The following is a 23,533-nucleotide window of genomic DNA, read 5'->3' as shown; positions in this document are numbered from 1 at the left end:
TTATTTTGGGGTTTTATGATCGAATACCCTGAAAGCAATTGTGAGATTCTGTGCAGATACTTTGCTCCCCAACAGTATGTGCAAAGTGAAGATATGGTGGTTCTCCAACTTCAGTTCCTTATCATACAGGCATACTTCCATAACCATTCACAGAAAATTTATCAAGGTTTCCAAGGGTTTTAAGAATCAACACTGAATTTAAAAGTAAAAGCATTCCAAATTAAAATTCAGCTGTAATTGTTAGCAGTGTGACAGGAATCTTTGTAACAAAGTAGCATTTTCAATATGTATTTAAAATCTTTGGAGAGCTGAAAACTGGTAATTGCAAACTTTCTGCTGTCTTGGCCACTTCATCTTGCTTAACGTTAATGACTTGTGTGTCTCCAGCAGCAGATGGCCCAGGATGTGAGCTTATAAACAGTTTCTGTCCTGCTTTTTGAACGGCTTAATGGTGAACATTTGAAGGTCAAAGTCTAGCAGTCTTTCAGCTCTGCTCTTAGAGGGTGAAAGTGCCATATGCTCATTCAGAATCATTCATGGTAAAAACACCCACAGTAGTGGTATGTTGTAGGCATATGCAAACGCAGCAATCAAGCCCTCCCCCCTGCTTGGAGGTAGGTTCTAGCTGTGTATGGATTGTATAAACCAGCTGTGGAGCAGGGATCAGTTCACTTCACTAATAATTCGTTCAGAGATTATTTTTGCTTCCACTGAAGTCAATGGCAAGTTGCCTTTTATCCACTATAGGTACAGAGGGCCTTTACTGAGGGATTTGGCACAGCGCAGGCTGTATTTCCTTTGACAAAAAAAGCTCTGTAGGGCCCAAATGGGCACAATAGGAAGCCCTCTCTGGGCACATCCAGATGAGCGCACACATGTGCCTTGCGGCAGCACAAAAGCTTTTAAGGCACCACAAAATGCACACGGTGCACATGAAAGGGTTCTCCATGCTGCATATTTACAGCATGGAGCCAAAATTAGATACCAGGAACTCCTTGTATGTAAAAGAAAAAATGCATTAAAAAAGTGGGCCAGCACACATGGCTGCAGTGTGCGCTGCCTGAAACCAGAGCCTGGTCAGCCAGAACCACACTCCAGCTGCTGGCCAGGCTCCGCACATCTTGATTGCCACCAATGCAACCTGAGAGGCCCCCAGGAACTCAGGTAAGGCTGCTGGGGACAGCCCAGGTGCTGGCCCCAGCCTCTCCACTCCACCCAGGGCAATCTGCCATGTGCAGCAGAGCACATGCAGGGGCGTGCCTGGGAACAAGTAGCAGCAGCACAAATATGTGCTGCTGGTATTTGTCCTGGTGGACATGGCTTCTAGGCCTGTCCTCTCTCCCTCCTCTAGGTCTACCCAGACTCCGTTTCCACCCATGCACAGATCTGAGATCACTGGAGTATTTTCACAGGCAATGATGGTCGGGTAAGGCAGTGTTGCAGAGGCATTTGGGCCTCCTCTGCAACAGGGCATGATACAGGTATAGAAAGCCCCTTTTCTCTTCACATGCCTCTCATTATGAAAAGGATGATGAAAAAAACAGAAGTTTGACCTTGCTCCTGCAGGGGATTCAGCCAGCAATGAACCCTTCTTCACTATTCCTGGTGTTCTGTTGTTTCCCCTGGGATTCTGCATTGAAGCAGAGGGAGCTATGGATCTGCTGAGCTGATTTTTTTCAAAGCTGACATATTTTTAGGTCTTACTGAAACTTCAAATCAAGTCAAGTCTGAAGACCGAATATAATGGAATGTAACTTAAGGTGGGTAACTTTGTAAAACAAATTCCATTTTACCTATGCTGTACATTATTAATTTACAAATACTTCATGCTACAAAGAGAAACCATAGTTCAAGATAAAAGCACAAGTGAGCAGTTAAAGAAGAGTTATTTTTTCTCTGTGTTTTTCTTTGCATGAGTGCTGAGTTTTCCATCCTTAATCTTGCATTAACACCATTATTTTGCATGAAATATAACAAAATTTGAGTCTGCAGGCATGAACTGGTGTGTTCATAATGATTAAAGTTATTCTTAAGGACAAGAGAGACAGTATTTGTCTATGTTGCAGTATAATGTAGATGTAAATAAAATGTGTAATATAGATGTAATTAAAAAGTGAATTAGGTCTATTTTGTTTGATCTGAATTGTTTTTCCATGTGTTACATTTTTAAAATTTAAATCTATTATTATGTACAATAATGTCAAGGAACTTCTATTTAATGAAAATCCATTCAGTTATAATATTCTGGATCAATTTATATAAAATGAAAACAAACTGCTTATAGTACTAGCTATATATCAGCCCGTTTCTAGTCATAATTTTCCTCTTTCCTAAGAATTTATTAAAGGGTTTTACAAACTAACAATTCAGTATTTTTAAATTCTTAGAGTCAATGTTATTTTTATGTTGCACAGAAATGTACAATCTATTCTACACCTGCAATCTTTTTATGGAAACTGTTTCTCTCTGACTGTAAAGAACAAATCAATAAAAAAGCTTAAAAATAATCTCAAGCTGTATGTAAAATAAATGGGCTCTCTTAGTGTTGAATGATTCCCACTGCTTGGGATGAGATATAAACCTGAGGTCCTGACCACTTGTAATCATTTAAAGATCCCAAGGCACTTTTTGCAAGAGTAGAGGTGAAAGCATCAATGTCATGGCTAAATTCCAGTTGGATAATTACATTCTACCTAGTTAAAAATTCCCCAGTAGTTTCAGCTGGAAGTAATATCTTCACTTTTTGGCCTAAACTGCTGTTGTGTATTGCTGAAAGATTCTTACTTTCTACCCCAGTGGAAAATGCACATTCCAGTGTACTTCAGAAATGAGTGAAATGATCCCTGTATATCTTGTTTTTTCAGTGAGCTGGGGAGTTTGGTATGTATTATATAGAACTGCGAGTCTTACAGTTCCTACTTTCTTTTGTCTCTGGTGCTAATAAAACACATTACCATGTTGCCTGCAGATTTTGGAGAGTTATGGCTAAATTTGCCAAATAAGTGGTAGGATGTAAAAGATAAGGAATGAAAGTACATACTAAAAACATATTCTTTTGTAAAGTTCTTTTATATTATGGTTTGATGATTTTTAGGAAATCCCTTAAAATTGTCTTTCAGTTTAACGTTTGTTGGCTGTAAGCATCAAAAATCAGTTGGCACCATCATTCTTTACAGAGCATGGTGTATGCACCAATGAGTTCTTTGATGGTTCTGGATGCGTAACAGTCCCTCGCACAAGTAGGGCACACCCATGCACTAGCAATGCTCTGAATCCAAGCAGCAGATTCTTTCCTCCTCTGATGTTGAGCATCACAAAATTTGATCCAGTCTGCCTTGCAGTGCCTCGCTCCATCTGCAAGCTGACTCCACCAACCAGAGCAACATTCTGCACTCCTTTCCCAATCATCCACAGATATTCCAAAGAATGCTAAGTCACTTTAGCAAGCATCCCCAAATCTGTGCAGCAGTCTGCCTCTCTTTCTAGACCCTTTCTGAGCTTCAGAGTACAGCACGTTCTTCGAGATGCTGTTATCTGGCACTTGTTTGACATGACCAAGCCACTGGAGTCTTTTGTTACTAATTAACATTCCCATGAATAACATACCAGCACGATTTAATACTTCTACCTTTGTCAACCTATCTTGCCATCTTATTTGAAGAATTTTACGTAGGCGTCTGATATGAAAGCTGTTTAGTCTTTTGGTATGTTTGGCATAGGTCGTCCATGTTTCTGAGCTGTATAAAACAGTGGATAAAACATGTAACATATAAATACGTACTTTCACTTTAGTTGACAGTTCATTATTATTCTAGACTCTGTCTTGCAAAAGACCAGAGTTCCTGGCTGCTTTGATGATTCTACGAGTGAGCTCAGGATCAAGATCCACATTGTACAATGGATATGCTGCTCTCTGCACTTTTCCTGCAGTTGTCTTACAGAGAAGACCATATCTATGGTGGACCTTTCCAAGCAGAAGCCAAACTGGATCTCAGGATCGATTCTCTCAGTTAATGTTTAAAGTCCAGGTAAATAAATACGGCTTAAGATTTTTCCCGTGATGTTGAGAAAAGATATACCTCTGTAGTTATTACAGCCACTTCTGTCTCCTTTGTTTTTATAGAGTTGGATGAAACAAGCATCCTTGAAGCCTTGCAGAACAGTTTCTTCCTTCCAACAGAGTAGCAATACCTCATGCAATCTTTGCAGCAAGTCTTTGTTTTGAGCATTTGTTAATTTCAGCAGGTAAATGGGTAAATGGTCAGCTCCTGAAGCTTTGTTATTGGGAATCTTTTTGATGCATTGTTCAAGTTCCTTTAGTATAGGTTTCGCATCCAGCAAAGTCATAACTTCAAACCCAGGCAATTCGTCTAGCACATGTTGATCTACTACAGACTCATAGTTTCATAGTTGGTAGGGTCGGAAGGAACCTAAGCAGGTCATCAAGTCTGACCCCCTGCCATGTGCAGGAAAGGATGCTGGATTCCCTTGAGTATATCATTCCATAGGCTGCATCCAGATGAGCACAGACATGAGGTATGTGGCATCATGGACCCACCTCTGGTGCCACACACTGCAAATGCAGCAATTCCTCATGCTGGTACCTTGCAGAGTGCGGGGTTTTTTGTTTTTCTTTTTTGTTTTTTTTTTGCTTGTTTTGTTTTTTGTTTTGTTTTGTTTTTAATCGCAGGTGATCCCAGGGTCAAAAAACCCATGCCATAAAAAGCAGGGCAATGCACATGGCAGCAGCATACTCTGCCCAAAACTGGAGCCTGGCCAGCTGGAACCATACTCCAGCTGCTGGCCAGGCTCCCAGCTGGAGGAGCACCATGACTGCAGATCCCTGAGGCCCCCAGGGCCCCAGGTACAGCTGCTGGGGCCAGCACAGTTGCTGCTGCTGCTGCTTGTCCCTAGGGAAACAAACATCTGTGCTCTTCTGGACATGGCCATAAATCTCAAGCCACTTCTTCAGTTGCATCCCCTTAACAGTTATGATATTACCATCCAGGTCTTTCAGTGGAGTTGTCTTGTACTTTGTCAGCCCAATGGCCTTTCTAATACCCACATACAATTGTCTACTGTTGCCTGTTGGATGCTGTCACAGGGACCCAGCCAAAATTCTTGAACACATTTCCTGGAAGCTGTTTGAACAGCCTTATGTTAAGTGAATCCAATTATGTCACAGTAGTTACCTACCAGCAGGCAGGAGCCAAGCAACATTATAACCAAACATTACACAACTTTAAACAAGTATGTGCTGTAATAGGTAAGTGATATAATAATGAAACAACATTAACTGGGACAATGTTAAGTGAGGAGTACCTGTATATTATAAAATGACTCAGGTTTACAGTGCTAGAGCCAATGAAGCCATAGTGCTTTAGAAGGTTGGGTGAAACAGCTCTGTTCTAATTTGGATTCGGATTAAGCTATTTCAGAGGAACAGTGATTTGATTCGGTGTTTTGGATCACTGTCCCAATTATATTCGGCCGAAACTATTTTGGAATTTCAATGCTGTTTCAATGATTCAGCCATAGACTATAATGGGGAATCACTAAATACCTATAATGTTGTCATTTTTTGGCTGATTTGGACAAAAATTGCAGGCGTGATAGGCCCTTCTGAGGGCATAAAGTCTGCCTTGCTTCAAGGAGATAGGGGCAGAGGTTTATGTGAAACTGCACCTCATGTCACTAGCAGCAGCATGCTGTCATCCTGCACACAGATCTGGGGATCTGCACCCCCAGGAGGGCTGCAGGGCTGTGCCACACTCCTCCCAGGGTGCACAGTCCCCCAGATTTGCATGCAGGATGACAGAGGGCTGCCGCTGCTGGCTGGAACCGGCGCTTGGTGCAGCCTGTGCTGAGCACTGAAGACTGGCGCTGCTGCTGGTCTCAGCTGGCAGTGGCAGCATGCTGTCATCTGGCGCACAGATCTGGGGACCCGTACCCCCTGGGAGGACTGTGGGGCTGTGCCAAACTCCTCCCAGGGGGCACAGGCCCCTGGATCTGAGTGTGGGATGACAGCAGACTGCCACTGCTGTCTGGGGCCAGTGCTAGCACTGGGTTCTTTACAGCACTTTGAATGAGCTGTGCCAAGCAGACTCGGGTGCTGGCCCTAGCCAGCAGCAGCAGCAGCCTGCTGTTATCCTGAATGTAGATCCAGGTCCCCGTGCCCCCCAGGAGGGCTGCAGGGCTGTGCCAGACTCCTCCCAGAGGGCACAGGCTGCTGGATCTGTGCACGGGATAACAGCAGGCTGCCGCTCCCGGCTGGGGCCAGCACCAGCACTGGGTTCTTTCTGGAGCTTGGTGCAGGCTGCACCGAACAGACTCAGGTGCTGGTGTTGGCCCCAGGTGGCAGTGACAGCATGCTGTCATCCCACACGCAGATGCGGGGGCCTGCACCCCCTGGGAGGGCTGCGGGGATGTGCCAGACTCCTCCCGGGGGGCACGGGCCCCCAGATCTTCATGTGGGATGACTGCAGGCTGCTGTCTCTCTAAACCCTGGGATTAGAAGGGACCTCAGGGACAGATTGCAGACTACAGAAGTCAATATCAGAGCAGTCTTTCCCCCCTTCTTCCCCCTCCCTCTTTTTAGTTTCTGTTTCCCTGCAAGCCCAGCTCCAGAACTCCAAAATTTTTTGAAATTTTCTGAAACATTTCAGATGCTTTCCTTTAGTTTTGGAGCTTTTTCTCAGTCTCTCATTCCAATTTGGATTTAGTGTTTTGGGCACCGAAACACCTCCAAAATGAAATGGCTGCCGAAGTTTCACCTAGCCCTTGTGGTTTACTGCAGTTAGAGTTCCAGCCCAATGGACAGCAGTATTGTATTACACACCATTCACTAAAGAGTCTCAGAGTGTCTTGCACACGTGATTTCATTAAAGGTGAATTTTTGTCCGAAGTCATAGGATCAGCAGAATGTCCAAATGCAAAGCAGCAGCAGAGTAGATGTATGGGACAATGGAAAGGGGTTGTGGGTAGGCCAAAGGAGTGGAAGAAACTTAGATCAGATTCACAATTACACAAATCAAGTGACCCAAAATCTGAACATGGAGAGGTAACAGCTCTCTCTTTTAGGCAAGGGGCTGGAATAGCAGGATACTGAAATGCCTCATGGTCAGGTTGTGTACAGGGGTGCATCCCATCTCTTGCATAGTTCCCATTACTAAGCATGCTACCTCCTACTTCATGGATGGAGAAATTGGCATTTGTCTCAAAGTACCACTTCCAGCCAGAATGCAGTAATTCTGTGGTTGGGCTCTCTCCTGTTTCCACATACTCCTTCCATTGGTGGGATGTAGAGGCTGAGAGAATGATGATCTTGAGAAATCAGGCCAGTTTCTTGTTACTCAGGTGATATTGTTACTCAAGCTTTTTTGTTACTCAAGTGATATTGAGTGTTGGTTACAGCCACAGCTGGGAATTTTGGCTGCAGTATGCCAGTGCTCCTGGTGGGACCAAAGACAGGTTCCTGGGTAGAGGGTCTTGCCCCTCTGCTCAGGAGGCCATATTTGGGGTGAGAAAGGAATTTTACCCCATTGTCAGATTGGTATGGAGTATGGGGGTTTTTGTTTTCCTCTGTAGTGGGGGTCATAGCCCTCTCCCCAGGACCTCTTGTGTGTAGATTGACAACATTTCTTAGAAGCAGACATTGGCTGCCACGGTTCCCCAGCTTTACCTGTGGCAGGTTAGGGTGTTAAATCTGTGTTGTGTCAGGGTTGAGGGTAGTCTTATGTTGAGTTTAAAATATGGTTGCATGAAATGGTTTGGATAGGGATGATCCTGCCTCAGACAGGGGGTTGGACTAGATAACCTCTGGAGGTCTGTTCCAGCCCTGTTTCCTTATGACTCTAAAAGAGAATTTGGCTGTGTTTAATCTTGCCATTTGGATGATAATATCAGTAGAAGATATAAGTGCTCAGCATGTTCAAAGAGAGGCCACTGTCACTGACAATGCATATTGGCCTGTGTTTTTTTTAAGGGCTGTGCAGCAAGTTGTAGGCACAACTGAGAAGTCATTTCTAGAACCGATACTAACAACTAGACAATATTGTGGTACTTGTTACGGAAGTGATTGCCAAGCGGTTGAACATCATTCATAGATTCATAGATTCATAGATGTTAGGGTCGGAAGGGACCTCAATAGATCATCAAGTCCGACCCCCTGCATAAGCAGGAAAGAGTGCTGGGTCTAAATGACCCCAGCTAGCTACTCATCTAACCTCCTCTTGAAGACCCCCAGGGTAGGGGAGAGCACCACCTCCCTTGGGAGCCCGTTCCAGACCTTGGCCACTCGAACTGTGAAGAAGTTCTTCCTAATGTCCAGTCTAAATCTGCTCTCTGCTAGCTTGTGGCCATTGTTTCTTGTAACCCCCGGGGGCGCCTTGGTGAATAAATCCTCACCAATTCCCTTCTGTGCCCCCGTGATGAACTTATAGGCAGCCACAAGGTCGCCTCTCAACCTTCTCTTGCGGAGGCTGAAAAGGTCCAGTTTCACTAGTCTCTCCTCGTAGGGCTTGGTCTGCAGGCCCTTGACCATACGAGTTGCCCTTCGCTGTACCCTCTCCAGGTTATCCGCATCCTTCTTGAAGTGCGGCGCCCAGAATTGCACGCAGTACTCCAACTGCGGTCTGACCAACGCCCTATAGAGGGGAAGTATCACCTCCCTGGACCTATTTGTCATGCATCTGCTGATGCACGATAAAGTGCCATTGGCTTTTCTGATGGCTTCGTCACACTGCCGGCTCATGTTCATCTTGGAGTCCACTAGGACTCCAAGATCCCTTTCCACCTCTGTGCCACCCAGCAGGTCATTCCCTAGGCTGTAGGTGTGCTGGACATTTTTCCTCCCTAGGTGCAGCACTTTGCATTTCTCCTTGTTGAACTGCATCCTGTTGTTTTCTGCCCACTTGTCCAGCCTATCCAGGTCTGCCTGCAGCTGTTCCCTGCCCTCCGGCGTGTCCACTTCTCCCCATAGCTTTGTGTCATCTGCAAACTTGGACAGAGTACATTTCACTCCCACGTCCAAGTCGCTGATGAAGACATTAAAGAGTATCGGTCCAAGGACCGAACCCTGCGGGACCCCACTACCCACACCCTTCCAGGTCGAGACCGACCCATCTACCACGACTCTTTGGGTGCGACCCTCTAGCCAATTCGCCACCCACCGAACTGTGCAGTCATCCACATCACAGCCTCTTAATTTGTTCACCAGTATGGGGTGGGATACCGTATCGAAGGCCTTCCTGAAGTCCAGGTATACGACATCCACCCCTCCTCCTGTGTCCAGGCGTTTCGTAACCTGGTCATAGAAAGAGACTAGGTTGGTCAGGCACGATCTGCCCGCCACAAACCCATGCTGGTTTCCCCTCAGCATAATTTGCCCTGCCGGGCTCTCACAAATGTGAGCCTTGATAATTTTTTCAAATACTTTACCAAGGATGGAGGTGAGACTGACCGGCCTATAGTTGCCCAGGTCCTCCTTCCTCCCCTTTTTGAAAATGGGGACCACGTTAGCCCTTTTCCAGTCCTCCGGGACTTGGCCCGTGCGCCACGAGCATTCGAATATTCCCGCCAGTGGCTCTGCAATGACGTCGGCCAGTGCCTTCAGCACCCTGGGATGGAGCCCATCCGGGCCTGCCGACTTAAAGGCATCTAGTTCTTCCAAATGACTCTGCACTACCTCAGGATCTACGCATGGAAGTCTGGCGCCTTGCTGCTGCCTCTCTACAACCCCAGTGAGAGACTTGTCGTGCCCCTCGCTTAGGAACACTGAGGCAAAGAACTCGTTGAGGAGTTCAGCCTTGTCCCCTCTATCTGTCACCAGTTGCTGCTGCCCATTTAGCAGGGGTCCTATTCCTCCCTGGGCCTTCCTTTTACTCCCAAAATATCTAAAAAACAATTTCTTGTTGTCCTTTACTTGGGTTGCCATCCTCAGCTCCATGGTAGCTTTGGCCCGCCTAACTGCCTCCCTACAAGCCCGAGCAGAGGAGGTATATTCATCTTTAGTGATCTCACCCTTTTTCCACTTTTTATGTGCTCCCCTTTTGGCCCTTATGCTGCCCTGGATTTCTCTGGTCAGCCATGGAAGCCTCCTGGCCCCTTTCCCTCTTTTGCCTCGCTCGGGGATCGTCTTGCTTTGTGCCCAAAGGATCGTTTCCTTTAGGCACAGCCACCCTTCTTGGGCACCCATCCCATCAAAACTCCTACTCTGCAGTGCTTCCTTGACTAATCGCCTGAGTGCAATGAGATCAGCTTTCCTAAAGTCTAGCACTTTCACCCTACTAGTTACCTTACCCACTCGCCGTCTTATGTTGAATTCTATCATAAGGTGATCACTGTCTCCCAGATAGCTACCGATTTGGAGGTCCCCTATCATGTCATCTCCCGTTGCCAATACCAGATCCAGTATGGCATTCCCCCTAGTGGGACCATACACCTCCTGTGTCAGGTGGAGGTCCTGTACACAAGTTAGAAACCTGCGTGAGCGATGGGACCTTGCTGTCTGCGTCTCCCAGCAGATGTCCGGGTAGTTTAGGTCCCCCACGACTACCGCCTCTTTAGCTTTTATGGTCTCCGAGAGTTGCCTCAGGAGCCCCGCATCTATTTCTTCCCCTTGGTGTGGGGGTCTGTAACAGACCCCTACCACCAAATCCCTTTCTCCTTGCCCCCCATGTAGCCTAACCCACAATCCTTCTACTTCCTCAGCCTCGGATTCTGTCTTGATGAAGGTTGATGTATATTGCTCACTGACATAAAGTGCAACCCCCGCCCCTTTCTTCCCCGACCTGTCCTTTCTGTACAATCTATAGCCCTCAATATGTACCGCCCAGTCATGGGATGAATCCCACCAGGTCTCTGTTAGCCCCACTAAGTCATAGGTGTTTAGTGCAAGCAGGAGCGCTAGTTCATCCTGCTTGTTCCCCATGCTCCTAGCATTAGTATATAGGCACTTGAGCCCTGCGACTGGTGCCTTTGCTGCCCCCCCGCTCCGAGTCCCAAGGGGCCCATTGTTTCTTACCTTCTTGTTCCTTACCTGTTCTGTTGTGCTGGCCTCCCCATGGCTTTCGGGTTCCCAATGTTCTCCTTCTTCAGGCTGGGCTGTCCTTGTGGGTGCCACATGGTTTGGTGGTCCACAGCTTCCCCTGCCCTCGTACTCCCCTCCCCCCGACGAGCCTAGTTTAAAGCCCGCCGGAGGAGATCCGCCAACCTAGAAGAAAACACACGCTTACCTTTGGGGGACAGGTGAAGCCCATCCCAGCTGAGCATGTCCCTCGTCGTGATGTGCGGGTCATGGTCCAGGAAGCCGAAGCCTGCCTCGAGACATATTCCTAAAAAGGGTATCCCCAGTAACAATCCTTGAACCTTAAAGCTAAGATTTAAGTTATTTGCATGAAAGAAAGGGCTAATGGGAAAAGTTTTTAGGTGAATTCAAGGTTTTCTAATGAACCACTTAGGCACATTCAGCTTCTTAAGGCTATTTAAAACTTCAAATTGAATTTTCACCACAAAAGTGATTTAATAATATTTTCAAAGCTTACAGAAGACAAATGAATACACTAAATGGTGTTGAAAACTGAATTATTTCTTTGATAATATTTTAGTGGATTGTCTGTAAATTAAAAAAAAATACAGAAAATAAAAGAGAGAGGACATCTGTGCTTACTCAAATGTCCTGCCTAATTCAAAATAGCAAATTAAAATGTAAATTAAAGTCTCTCTCTCTCTCTCTCCACTTTCACAGGTATAAAATACTGTGAAGATAAACTTCAAAGGTTCACAACGACTCTCTCATTTTCTCCAAGGGAATTTATGAACACCATGATAATGTGCAAGTGTTAGATAAGAAAAAAAGTAGACTACACTAAGCTATTGTGCTTGTATTTTTTTTCTTTAATATCATACACTTGAATAATTTTACAGAAGAAGACAAACTTCTTTCAACTACACAGGGTTTCAAAGAGATGGTTGGAAATGTTTAACAGGTAGAACTAAGTTTATTTTTATGGGGGAATTCCCTAAAACTGATTTTGGACAACAGTCTTTTCATTCTATTAATAAATCATTGCCTTTTGTCATGCATCAAACAGTGCAGCTAGAGCTTGTTAGTGTTTTGAGTTAGAGATAAAGTATTGTAAAAAAAACCTTATTTTTCTTCTCTCTCTCTCTCTTTTTTTTTTTTAGGAGAAACTACTTATGAGCTAGTCTTACGATATTGTATCACAGTCTTGTTGAACCATAAGAAAGTTAAATAGAAGAAAATGCATTTATAACCTCCAATAATAATAATAACAATATCAACAACAACAATAATGTTATGCTGTTTGCTGAGTATGATATGCATTTCTGATTTAGTTAGTCTACAAGGTGCACATATACCCTGCGTTCTGCCTGATGTGGTATGTGGCATGACCTTGGAGCATGAAGGATGTCACTGGAGAAGGATTACACACAAATATTAAGGTAATCTGGTTAAACACATTTCATGTACTATGTGTTTATTAAACAGTTCATATTTTTTTTATATAACTGTTGTGAAGTGATGTGTTTCCATCCTGTTGCTGTGTTTATTCTATTGGGTAGAGTCCAGTCACTCTTGTATCGCATGATCCCACAAATGGATGATGGTAAATATATTGGTCTGTTCCTCCTCTGTGGCCCTTGTTTTCCAAATGGGCCCACTGTCTGCTCCTGTTCTACAGTTCTCTTCAGTCTTGCTTCCTCATCTTGTAACCACCTCATTTGTTTTGTGTCCTACCGCAGCTTGGGCTATTGCCATTGCTCTGTGGACACATGTTTGCGTGCCTGCACAGTGGTCTTATCTGTTCAGTGCTTTCCCTGTAGCAGGATCCCTACTTAACCTGATGTTCTTTGAGCAGCTGTTATTGGTGCTGTGTGAAGCTTCAGTCGCTGATTCAGTTCGGTGGAGTTTCAGCCCAATTTGGTGGCCAAATCTCTGAATCCGAATCAAATCAGGAGACTCTTTAATCTCTCTGAATCAAATTGGAACCCTCTGAATTGATTCGGAGAGATTCAGAAAGATTTGACGATTTGGACATAGACAGAGCTTTAAATGTTTTTTCGACCTACCTCAAGCTACCAAGCAGCTCGTAAATGCTGAGATTCTGGGGCAGATGGAGCATCCCACAGGAGTATGGGGGGCATCCCCAGCACGCTTGGCAGCAGACCCTGAAGTGGACCAGATGTACGTCTGGTCCACTTCCAGGTCCACTGCCGAGCATGTGGGCTGTCCCCCCCCCCCCTTGCTCCTGTGGGACGCTCTACTTGCCCCACCATCGCAGCAGTCACGAGCTGCACCTGGTACCTCAGATTTGGCTGAATCGAATCAGGGACAGTGATCTGAATCAACAAATTAAATCACTGTCCCCAATTCAGGCCAAATCCAAATTGAATATGGCCCATTTCGCACACCTCTAGCTGTTGTGTTGCCTGTGTTTTTCTGCTAGGCTGTAGCTGACCATCCTTTAGGGAGGCAGAGTTTTTGTTCTCTGGCATATTAATCTGTGTGTTTAGATACCATTTTGTCTGTGCGAGGGTGTAATGCAATGATCCAATATTGTTTTGTAGACAAGAGGGGATTTCTATTTTGCCTGTGCCATCAGTCCCTGGAGCTGTTTTTACTACTGACTCTGCCATCTCGCTTTTTTGCAGCTACCCAGAGAAAGACAGATTCCCATTTTGTGTTCGATTGTTTGAGTTCTGCAAAGTACTGCGCCGTCTGAGGCAATGCTGTACCTTTACAAAAGGTGTTTTTAGTCCTTGCTTGAATGTCTGCCAAGAGTTTACCTGTAAGAAGAAATGGGAGGTCTCCTGTGACTATGTAGTTCATGTCCATTAAAGAGCGAACGGATTTGTTCCAACCTTTTCTAGGTACATTTTAAATTTCATGAGTCCCCTTTGACATTTAAAATACTGTTTCCAGACCATCCCCTGTTCCACATATATTCTCAATTTGACAGTTATGCCTGGCCAGTATATATTCACTCTGCTTCGGTGGCAGTCTACAGGTTTGATGCTTATATCCATTTTGACATGTGAGCTCTTAAATCTGCATTCCCTGCACCTCAGAGAGAAGATAAAGGTAACATATTGATAGGCTACTTCCTGTTCCACATAGCTATCCATCTTGTGCTTTGGAAAGTATGCCTTGCTCTGTATGTAAGCCAAAAGTAGAGAGTACTTTATCTTCATCTCAAAGTGGTGGCACTCAGTTAACGAAGGTTCACATTTAGCTGAATGGCTTGTCTAACCTCATATGAATGGATATTTTTGTCTTGGTTAAATTTGATAGGGCAGTTTGGGTCTATGCAGATCATCAGATTACCAGGAGTTTTTCTCATCTCTTTTGAGGATGTTGATCCAATTTGTGCTAGTTTAAATACGTGTAATAACACTTCTTCCTTGCAGGTTTGCCAGTTTGTACTTTAGTAACTCTGCCACAGCTCATTGGAACTTTGCCTTTTTGGGCTACGCATGTGGATCTCTTCAACTAGCCTGCTGGGTGGCTTTCTTGAAATATATTATGAGTGTTTGCTAGACAGAACTCATAACGGCTGTCCTCGCTCCTCTATCATGTTGTGCATATCCAGGTGATGTACCGTGATTAAATTCATGGCTTGTACTTCACTGCTACTCAGAAGTGGTGGGTGGTGCCCTTTTGTGTCAACTGTTATAAAGTCCAGTTGGTAATATCTCTTGTTATGTGCATTTCTTGCCTACAGTCAACATTTGCCACCTGGTCTCAGGATTGTTTTACTGTATGTCACCAGCACCTGGTCATTTTCCTCCCACCTCCACCATCTAATATTGCTGATTATCATTGTTGCTGGGATTGCATTACTGTTTCCATAATCCAGATGGAATCAAATTGGCAGTTGATCTAATAGCATAGTTGCAAATATGGCAGTTGAACAGCTGTCAGCCTTCTTGTGCCGTCCTTGTATATTGAGCCATTGAATTTCTTAAAGTCACATTGTAAATACTATCCTGCAACGGAGGCCTCAGCCCCTGTCATTTTGAGAGGGGAGAGCTGCTGGCTGCTGCAGCAAAGGAGGGCAGACTGGCCATCAATCCCAAGTGGGAACCCCTGTGCATGGGTGGGGAGCCACGTGACAGGAAGGGGTGGGGCTTCAGTGCATATAATCCCCGTGCCTAATCCCAAACAGGCAGTCTGCACTTGCTCATTGCAGGGAGAGCAGTCCCTAGGAGAGAAGGGCAGCTTGAGACAAGACAGGCAGGGGAGCTGGGATGAGTGATCCAAGGGACATATGGCCTGTGAGCAATGCTAACCCTGAGTGAGGGAGACTTTGTTTTGAAGTGGCTTGCTTGAGCTTATGTTCTGTTTTGAGATTGATACTGGAAGACTGGATTATGGCTGCAGGGGAGGTGTGGAGACCATGGAGCGGTGCCTGGTGGGGCACTCTGCAACAGGCAGCCTAGTCTGTGCTCAGGAACCCTGAGGGTGGAGGGTGAGCCCAGAATGCATGAGAAAGGGGCCCAGTGCATGATGGGGCTAGGGTCCAGGAGCCAAGGTCTGGGGCACTGGACCTGGGTTGAGGGGTTCAGCTACAATAAAAGGGTCAAGGCTGGGAAGCCTGAGGCCTGGACAGAGGTTCTAGGCCTGAAGGCCAAAAGCTGTGTTGAGACCAGGAGCCCCCTCCAATGAACATGGAGTAACATCTTCAAGGCATTGATATGGCTACAGGAAAGGAAGGCAGCCACACATATAGCCCATAAGGCAACTGGTGCCCTGAGGCACAGATAGGGCCAAAGGGCCATAACCTATTGCTTGGGGGCAAGATTGGGGGCCAGCTGTGTACAAAAGGTACCGGCCAGCCAACGTGGACAAGGGCCCATTCAAGAACCCTGGGGAAGCCTGCCTTAACAGCAAAATAGTTGCATCAAGATATGGCAGGTTAGGAAAAGGGGGGAGACTCCAAGATGCTGGAGTAGGGAATCCAGGATCCCTGGCGCATGATCCTGCTATACTTCATCTTCAATAAAAGCTTCTATTTCTCAGTCAGTGTCTGTACAGATGCATTTTGGTTTTTTGGTTACATCATTGGGACACAACAGCCCTGATCTAATGGACTCACTGAAATCGTATACCTTTGTACCATTGCTCACAAACCAGATTATTTTCTCTCAGTGGTTTGTGCTACTTTTTACAGTATAGGCATTGGAGCAGGCTACAAGCATTCTTGGTCAGTCTGTCTTTGCTCTGCTTTGTGGCTTTCCATAGCTTATTCTATACTAGTAACTGATAGGACTACTTCTCTCAATAGTCTCTTAGGTAAACTGGAATCATAATTCCCACAAATGATCCTGTCTTTACTTATCTAATTAGAATCTAATTTATCCAAGGTTGCAGGTGAAAGCCAGAGTTTTCACCTCTTTGCTATAACTATCCTTTCCCTCTCCTGCTTCTTGGTTTCAGACCCTGCCCAGAGTCTTATCCTGTCTGGCATCACAGCACTTGCCAAACACCTTTATCAGTTATTTTGGGCAATAATCCTTGAAACGGTATTTCACTCATATCTTCATCATATATTGTATGTATGTGTCTCACTTAAAGTGAAGTGTTCCTTTGATATCTGACTTCAGTAACACTGCCCAGGCCTCACTGAGGACTGAAATTTCTCTTGCTGAAACCAACTTTCACATTTTGGAGAGACTTCATTAAAACTTGTCTTATCTACTTAATTAAAGGCAAACCTTTTTATATAGACAGACAAACAAATTAACACAATATGCCTCAGCTTCTCCTGGGGAAAAGTAAAGTACTTATCTTCAAAACACTAATTGCTGCAGTTAGGGTTTTGTTAAAAATAAATTGATACTCGCTCAGAATACCGATGTGACAGATGCAAAAGATGGGTAAATAGAACAACATCCCAATACCCAAATGAAACATGGTATTTAAATGTTAATGCATTGTTATTATAATGAGGGGAAAAATATTTATTTTGCAGACGAGTCCCAACAAATTGAAGTCTTTCCATGGGATTCCAGTGATTTGCTAATCCACCACATCCCAAAAGGATTTTCTAAAAATCTATTTCTATTAAAAAGGACTGTAGAAACATGTACAATAACAGAGGATGTTCATTTCTGCCTACACAGTCAGGATGTGCACTGCACTACACTAAATAATGTGCATAAACATACATAGTAAATTGGATCTTACCATAATACATATGCAGGAATTTTGAACATGCTGATTAGCAGTATAATGCATGAAATCCAAACATATCATTTTACATTCCGTAAAGCATGAATTAAATCAACGTATTCCTGTCTTCAGTAGTAGCTGTATATTAAACAGGCAAACAAGGAACCAAATGATAATTTTTTCAAGCTTCCCTTCCTTGTATAGATGAATGAGTGGCCTACTCCCTACAAATCTACTCAATAATAGTTGAGGCATATGGCTAAACATATTTAACCATGTACTCACTGAATGTTTTCAATAAATGTGCAGCAAAATAAGACATAAGGTCTTGCTGGATCTCTGATGCTCAGCTGCAGTGGTTTTGGGGATATTAAGGACCTCTGGTCTGCTGGCCAGCACCACAACTGAATGAGACCCAGCTGTCATTATTGACAACAAAATGAACACGAGCCACCAATTCAGTGCCGCAGCTGGCAGAGCTAACCGAACACTGGCATGCATCCACCGAAGCATCTCAAGCAAGGCAAAGGATGTCATCCTCCCACTTTACTAGGCTGTGGTGAGACTGTAATTGGAGTACTGCATCCAGTTCTAGGTGCTGCACTTCAAGAAGGAGGTGGAGAAGCTCAAGAGAGTCCAAAGGAGTGCCATATGCATGATTAGAGGCCTAGAGACCATGACATATGAGGAGAGGCTGAGGATTGGGAATCGTTCAGCTTGGAGAAGAAAAGACTCAGGGGGGACTTGGTTGCAGCTTATAAGTATATTGGGGCATACATCAGGGTTTGGGGGAGCATCTATTCACCAAGTACCCCCCCGGGTAGTACAAGAAATAATGGGCACAAGCTGATAGAAGATTGCTTCTGGCTATACATAAGGAAAAACTTCTTTACAAGCTGAGGGTTTGTAGCAGGCTCACCCCAACAGTGAAAGTTTTCCACCCTGGTAATCTTTAGAAAACATTTTGAGGCCCATCTTGCTGGGATCATTTTGATCCCAGCAGTCTTTCCTGCCCATGTGCAGGGGAGCTGGACCCAATGAGCTTTAAGGTCCCTTCCAGCCCCTAACATCTATGAAACTATGAAGAGAAGAGAAGTGTAGACATGGCCATTTGGAGATTCACATATCCTAGTCATAGTTACATAGTAGGTAGGGTTGAAAAGGACCTGAGCAGATCATCAAGTCTGACCCCCTACCATGGCAGGAAAGAGTACTGGGGTCAAACTGGGGTCAGTACTGGGGCAAGGTGTGCATCCAGCTTCCTCTTAAAGACCCCCAGGGTAGGAGCCAGCACCACTTCTCTTGGAAGTTGTTTCTAGATCCTAGCTGCCCTGGCAGTGAAGTAGCGCCTCCTGATATCTAGCCTGAATCTACCCTCTGCCAGCCTGTGACCGTTATTTCTTGTCACTCCTGGTAGCACTCGGGGGAACAGGGACTCCCCCAATGCCTGCTGGTCCCCCCTGACTAGTTTTGTAAACGGCCACTAGATTCCTCCCTCAGCCTCCTCTTGTGGAGGCTGAACAGGTTCAGGTCCCTTAGCCTCTCCTTGTAGGGAGTGCTGTGCTGACTCCTGATCATGTGGGTGGCCCTCCTCTGGACCCTCTCCATGTTGTCCACATCCCTCCTGAAGTGCGGCGCCCAGAACTGGATGCAGTACTCCAATTGTGGCCTGAACAATGTTGCATAGAGGGGGAGGATCACCTCCTTGGACCTGCTTGAGATGCATCTGTGATGCATCTGTGGATGCATGACATGGTTGGCCTTCGTGACCACATCCCCACACTGTCGGCCCATGTTCATTTTGACATCAATAATGACTTCAAGATCCTTTTATGCCTTTGCACTGACAAGAAGGGAGTTCCCCAGCCTGTAGGTATGCTGCTGTTCTTCCTCCCCAGGTGCAGTACCTTGCACTTGTCAGTGTTGAAACCCATCCTTTTCTCATTCACCCACCACTGTAACCTGTCTAGGTCTGATTGCAGCCTATTCCTCCCTTCTAGCGTGCCCATTTCTCCCCACATCTTAGTGTCGTCTGCAAATTTGAACAGGGTGCTTTTTACCCCTCGTCCAAGTTGCTGATGAAGATGTTGAACAGTGCAGGCCCAAGGAAAGAACCCTGTGGAACCCCACTGTCCACATCCCTCCAGGTCGAATAAGACCCATCCACCACCACTCTCTGGGTGCAACCCTCCAGCCAGTTAGTGACCCATTTGACTGTGTAGGTGTCGATGCCACAGTCTCCTAGTTTTTTAATGAGAATGAGGTGAGAGACAGTGTCGAAGGCCTTCCTAAAGTCCAGAAATACTACGTCCACTGCTACACCTGTGTCTAAAGATTTTGTGACCTGGTCATAGAAGGTCACCAGGTTGGTCTGACAGGACCTGCCTCTAATGAACCCATGTTGCTGGCCCCTGGCAGACATGCGCCAGGATAATTCTTTCAAAAAGCTTACCCAGGATCAAGGTAAGACTGACTGGCCTATAGTTTCCTGGGTCGTCCTTCTTCCATTTTTTGAAAATGGGAACTACCTTGGCCCTTTTCCAGTCCTCTGGCACCACACCAGAGCACCACGAGTGCTCGTAAAGCGGTGCCAGGGTTCCCATAATGACCTCTGCTAATTCCCTCAGCACTCTGGGGTGGAGATCATCAGGACCAGCTGATTTAAATACATCCAATCCCTCCTGAAGTTCCCAGACTAGGTCCTCACTGACCCTAGGCTGGGTGCACCTCCCCTGGGTCCTATGGGGGTCCCGGCAGGGGTGGGGGGGTGACCTGTTCCTTGCTCAGAAAAATGGAGGCAAAGAAAATGTTAAATAGGTTAGCTTTGCTGTCTGGTGCGATGACCAGATGTCCTAGTGTGTCTTGCAAAGGCCCCCCATTACCCGGTACCTTCTTTTTACCCCCTATGTATTTAAAAAAGGACTTCTTGTTGTCCTTGATCTGGGTAGCTAGTCCCAGTTCCATCTTCACCTTGGCCTTCCTGACTGCCCCCCTACAGCCTCGAGCGACGAAGGTAAAGTCCTCCCTGGTGATGGCCCCTCCCTTCCATTGGGTGTACGCCTGCTTTTTAGCTAGGAGACGTTCCCATATGCTTTTGGTGAGCCAAGGGGGATTTTGCGCCCTCTTGCCCCCTTTGATCCATGTTGGGATTACCTCCCTTTGGGCTTGGAAGATCGTCTCCTTAAGGAACAACCACTGTTCTTAGACACCCAACTCCTCTCCCCTCCGGGACCTCAGTGCCTCCCCTCCTTACCTCAGTGAAATCCACCCTCCTGAAGTCCAGGGATGCTGCCTTGCTGCAGGCCTTTGCCACCTTGTGTTGGATGGTGAATTCCAGCAGGTGATGATCACTGTCACCCAGGTGGTTGAGCACCCACAGACCCCTCACCAGATCATCGCCTGTAGCCAGGACTAGCTCCAACAAGGCATCTCCCCTGGTGGGGCTGTGTACCTCCTGGGATAGACGGAGGTCCTGTATCTCAGCTAGGAACCTACATGAGCAGTCAGACCTGGCTGACTGCTCTTCCCAACAGATGTCTGGAAAGTTCAAGTCACACATGATGATCGCGTCCTTTGACCTAACTACCTCAGTGAACTGACTTAAGAATTCCCAGTCTAGCTCTTCCCCTTGGTTGGGTGGTCTGTAGTAGACCCCCACTGTTAAGTCCCTTTCCCCTCGACTTCCTTGTATTCTAACCCAGAGCACTTCAGTGTGCCCCTTCTCTGACCCCCTGCTACTCGTTGAGGATGTGTATTTCTCCTTGATGTAGAGTGCCGCACCCCCACCTTTCCTCCCTGTCCTATCCCTCCTGTACAACCTATAGCCCTTGATATTCACTGCCCAGTCATGCACTGGCTCCCGCCACGTTTCAGTGAGCCCCACTATGTCTGGGTTGGTGTCAACTAGCAGGAGGGCAAGTTCCTCCTGCTTGTTTCCCATACTATGAGCATTTGTGTAGAGGCATTTGAGGCCTCCTGAAGATGTGTGCACTGGCCTCCTAATCTCAGTACTACCCGGGCCCCTGTTGCTTACCTGGGTATTTGTTCTGCTCATCGTCGGTCTAGGCTGGGCTGTTCTTGTAAGTAACGGTTGGTTTAGTGGTCCAAGGCTTCCTCCGCCCTCGTCTTCCTCTTCCCCCAACAAGCCTAGTTTAAAGCCCGCCGGAGGAGATCAGCGAACCTAGGAGAGAACACATACTTACCTTTGGGGGAAAGATGAAGCCCATCCCGTCCAAGCATGCCTCTCATCCTGATGTGCGGGTCGTTGTCTAGGAAGCTGAAGCCCGCCTCAAGACACCATTCCCAAACTTGCAAGTTGACCTCTCTGATGCAGGTCTCATGTCATCTTCCATATCTGCTCACTGGTAGGACAGAAGAGAATACCACCTGTGCCCCTATCTCCTTCAGCATGCCCCCTAGAGCATGGTAGTCCATCATCAGGTGATCAGGGCTTCTCCTGGCTGCATCATTAGTGCCTACATGGATCAGGACCATGGGGTAGTAATTGGTGGGCCGGATCATGGCCTGGATCATCCCTGTCACATCCTGAATCTTTGCTCTGGGCAGGCAGTAGACCTTGCATGTCAAGGGGTCCTGGCGACAGATGGGACCCTTTGTACCTCTCGGGATGGAGTCACCTATGATGATCACTCAACGTTTCCTCCTCCGGGTCTGCTTAGCTCCTTCAGCCTGTTCAGAGTGTGGAGAGTGTGGAGTTGCCTCATCTCTGGAGGTTTCCTCCTCTCCTTCCTTCTCCTGTAGTGTAGCCAGGGCCTTATACCTGTTCTCCAGCCGGACTAAAGGAACTGGTACTGCTTTGCTGTGAGCAGCCCTGGTTCTGGAGGTGACCATCTGCCACTCTGCTGTGGAGGGCACCTCTCAGGGTGCTTCTTCCTTTGATGTATGGCCCTGCAGGGAGAGAAAATACCCATCAATTTCATCCTCTGCCTCCCTGATTCCCCTCAGCCTGCTAACCTCCTCCTGGAGCTCCCTTACCTGCACCTCCAGGGCCCTAAGATGGGCGCCTGCAGGACAGGTGTGGGGGCCCCAATCCCTGACCCCCTGGCCTGGCTGGGCATTCCCCACAGGCTGGGGGGCAGGGGGACATCAGCTCCCCCATGGGTTCTGTCTGGGCGGAGGCCTCAGGCAAGTCCCGGGTAGGCGGCACCCCTGGGCGGGGGCCCTAGCAGCACTCCATGTCAACACCATTATATAAGTTGCTATTTATTTATATTTTTATATGGTGTCTTTGCCCTACCCTTGCTGGAGTCTCCCTCCTGGCCCTTCCTGCCCACCCGCTGGTGTGAACACTGGCGTGTTCTTACAGAGCTCTCCTGTTTGCATACTCTGTTCGTGCAGTGAGGCTCAGGAGTGTGGCCCCCTATCGGCTCAGCTAAAAGGCATCCAGGGGGCTTCCCCTCTGGATCCGGCCCAGCTGTGCTGGCTCCCTCTGCCTCACTTGCCTTTCGGAGATCAGCTGTTGCTGTCCCCACTGCTGGCTCCACTGCTGCTGCGTCCACCTCCACCTCTGCCTCAGGTCAGGTAAGGGGGCACACGTGTGTGCGGGGATGCACGTGTGCCCAGTTCCCACCTCTCTTCCCTGCTCCTGGCTCCCTTTTGTGCTTTTCAGTATGAGCTTTTCCTGAATGCTTCTTGGTGAGATAACAAAGTATTAACTTCCTATCATCCAGGGGATGCTAAGGAGAGAGGATGAGTGGTGTGGTAAGGTCTAGAGAACAGTGTATAAGCAGAGCGAACCCCTGTGGGCTTCTTCAGGCAGGTTTTCACTCCCCAAGCAGTCCCTTGGCCAGCCCTAGCAATAAACAGTCTTTAAACAAACTAAGCAAGTAAACAAAGCCTTGCTGTCCCATCCTGTTTCCTGTCCTAGACACTTGTAGCCTTGGCCTTCACACAATAGACTTTCCTGCCACATATTTCAGCTTACCACTGCTTTTCCCACACTTTCAATTCTTGTGGCTCTGTTTTCTAGGGTTTTTAACTCTCAGAGGTTTCGTAGTGGCTGCCACTGAACCAGGCTAGCTAACTTTTCTTAAGGTGACAGGCCACTGTAGGATGAGTTTATTAGAGTGATTATTAAAACCAGGAAAGCAGAAATTCCTGGTCCCAGTAGTGTGTCTCAGAATATCACTCATCATAAATACAACCCCATACTGTAGCCATTGGATTTGGTCCAGTTTTTATTGAATTCTGTAGCAATAACACAGTTATCACATTTACTCGAATCCAAGATTACTTTGAATTTAAGATGATCGCTCAATAATTAGATTCGATGCATGGAAATGTTTCCATTTGTTGTTGTTTTTAATAAACAGCTCTACT

General features: G+C 46.5%; 1 long non-coding RNA gene across 3 annotated transcripts; it reads left to right on the top strand.

Annotated features, from left to right (window-relative positions):
• Positions 1–1,280: 1,280 nt before the first annotated feature.
• On the top strand, positions 1,281–14,667 carry LOC109280453 (uncharacterized). Of its 3 annotated transcripts, XR_009460068.1 has the most exons (7): positions 1,281–1,760; positions 3,816–4,028; positions 4,124–4,245; positions 11,747–11,987; positions 12,187–12,465; positions 13,675–13,893; positions 14,431–14,667. It is a non-coding gene; the product is annotated as an uncharacterized LOC109280453 (long non-coding RNA). The 3 variants fall into 3 exon arrangements; XR_009460066.1 differs by having other exon boundaries at positions 13,675–14,667; XR_009460067.1 differs by lacking the exon at positions 11,747–11,987 and having other exon boundaries at positions 13,675–14,667.
• The last annotated feature ends 8,866 nt before the right edge of the window (positions 14,668–23,533 follow it).

Source organism: Alligator mississippiensis, chromosome 2 (assembly GCF_030867095.1).
Source record: "Alligator mississippiensis isolate rAllMis1 chromosome 2, rAllMis1, whole genome shotgun sequence".
Lineage (NCBI taxonomy): Eukaryota > Metazoa > Chordata > Crocodylia > Alligatoridae > Alligator > Alligator mississippiensis.
This window is presented reverse-complemented; position numbering and strand designations above follow the sequence as displayed.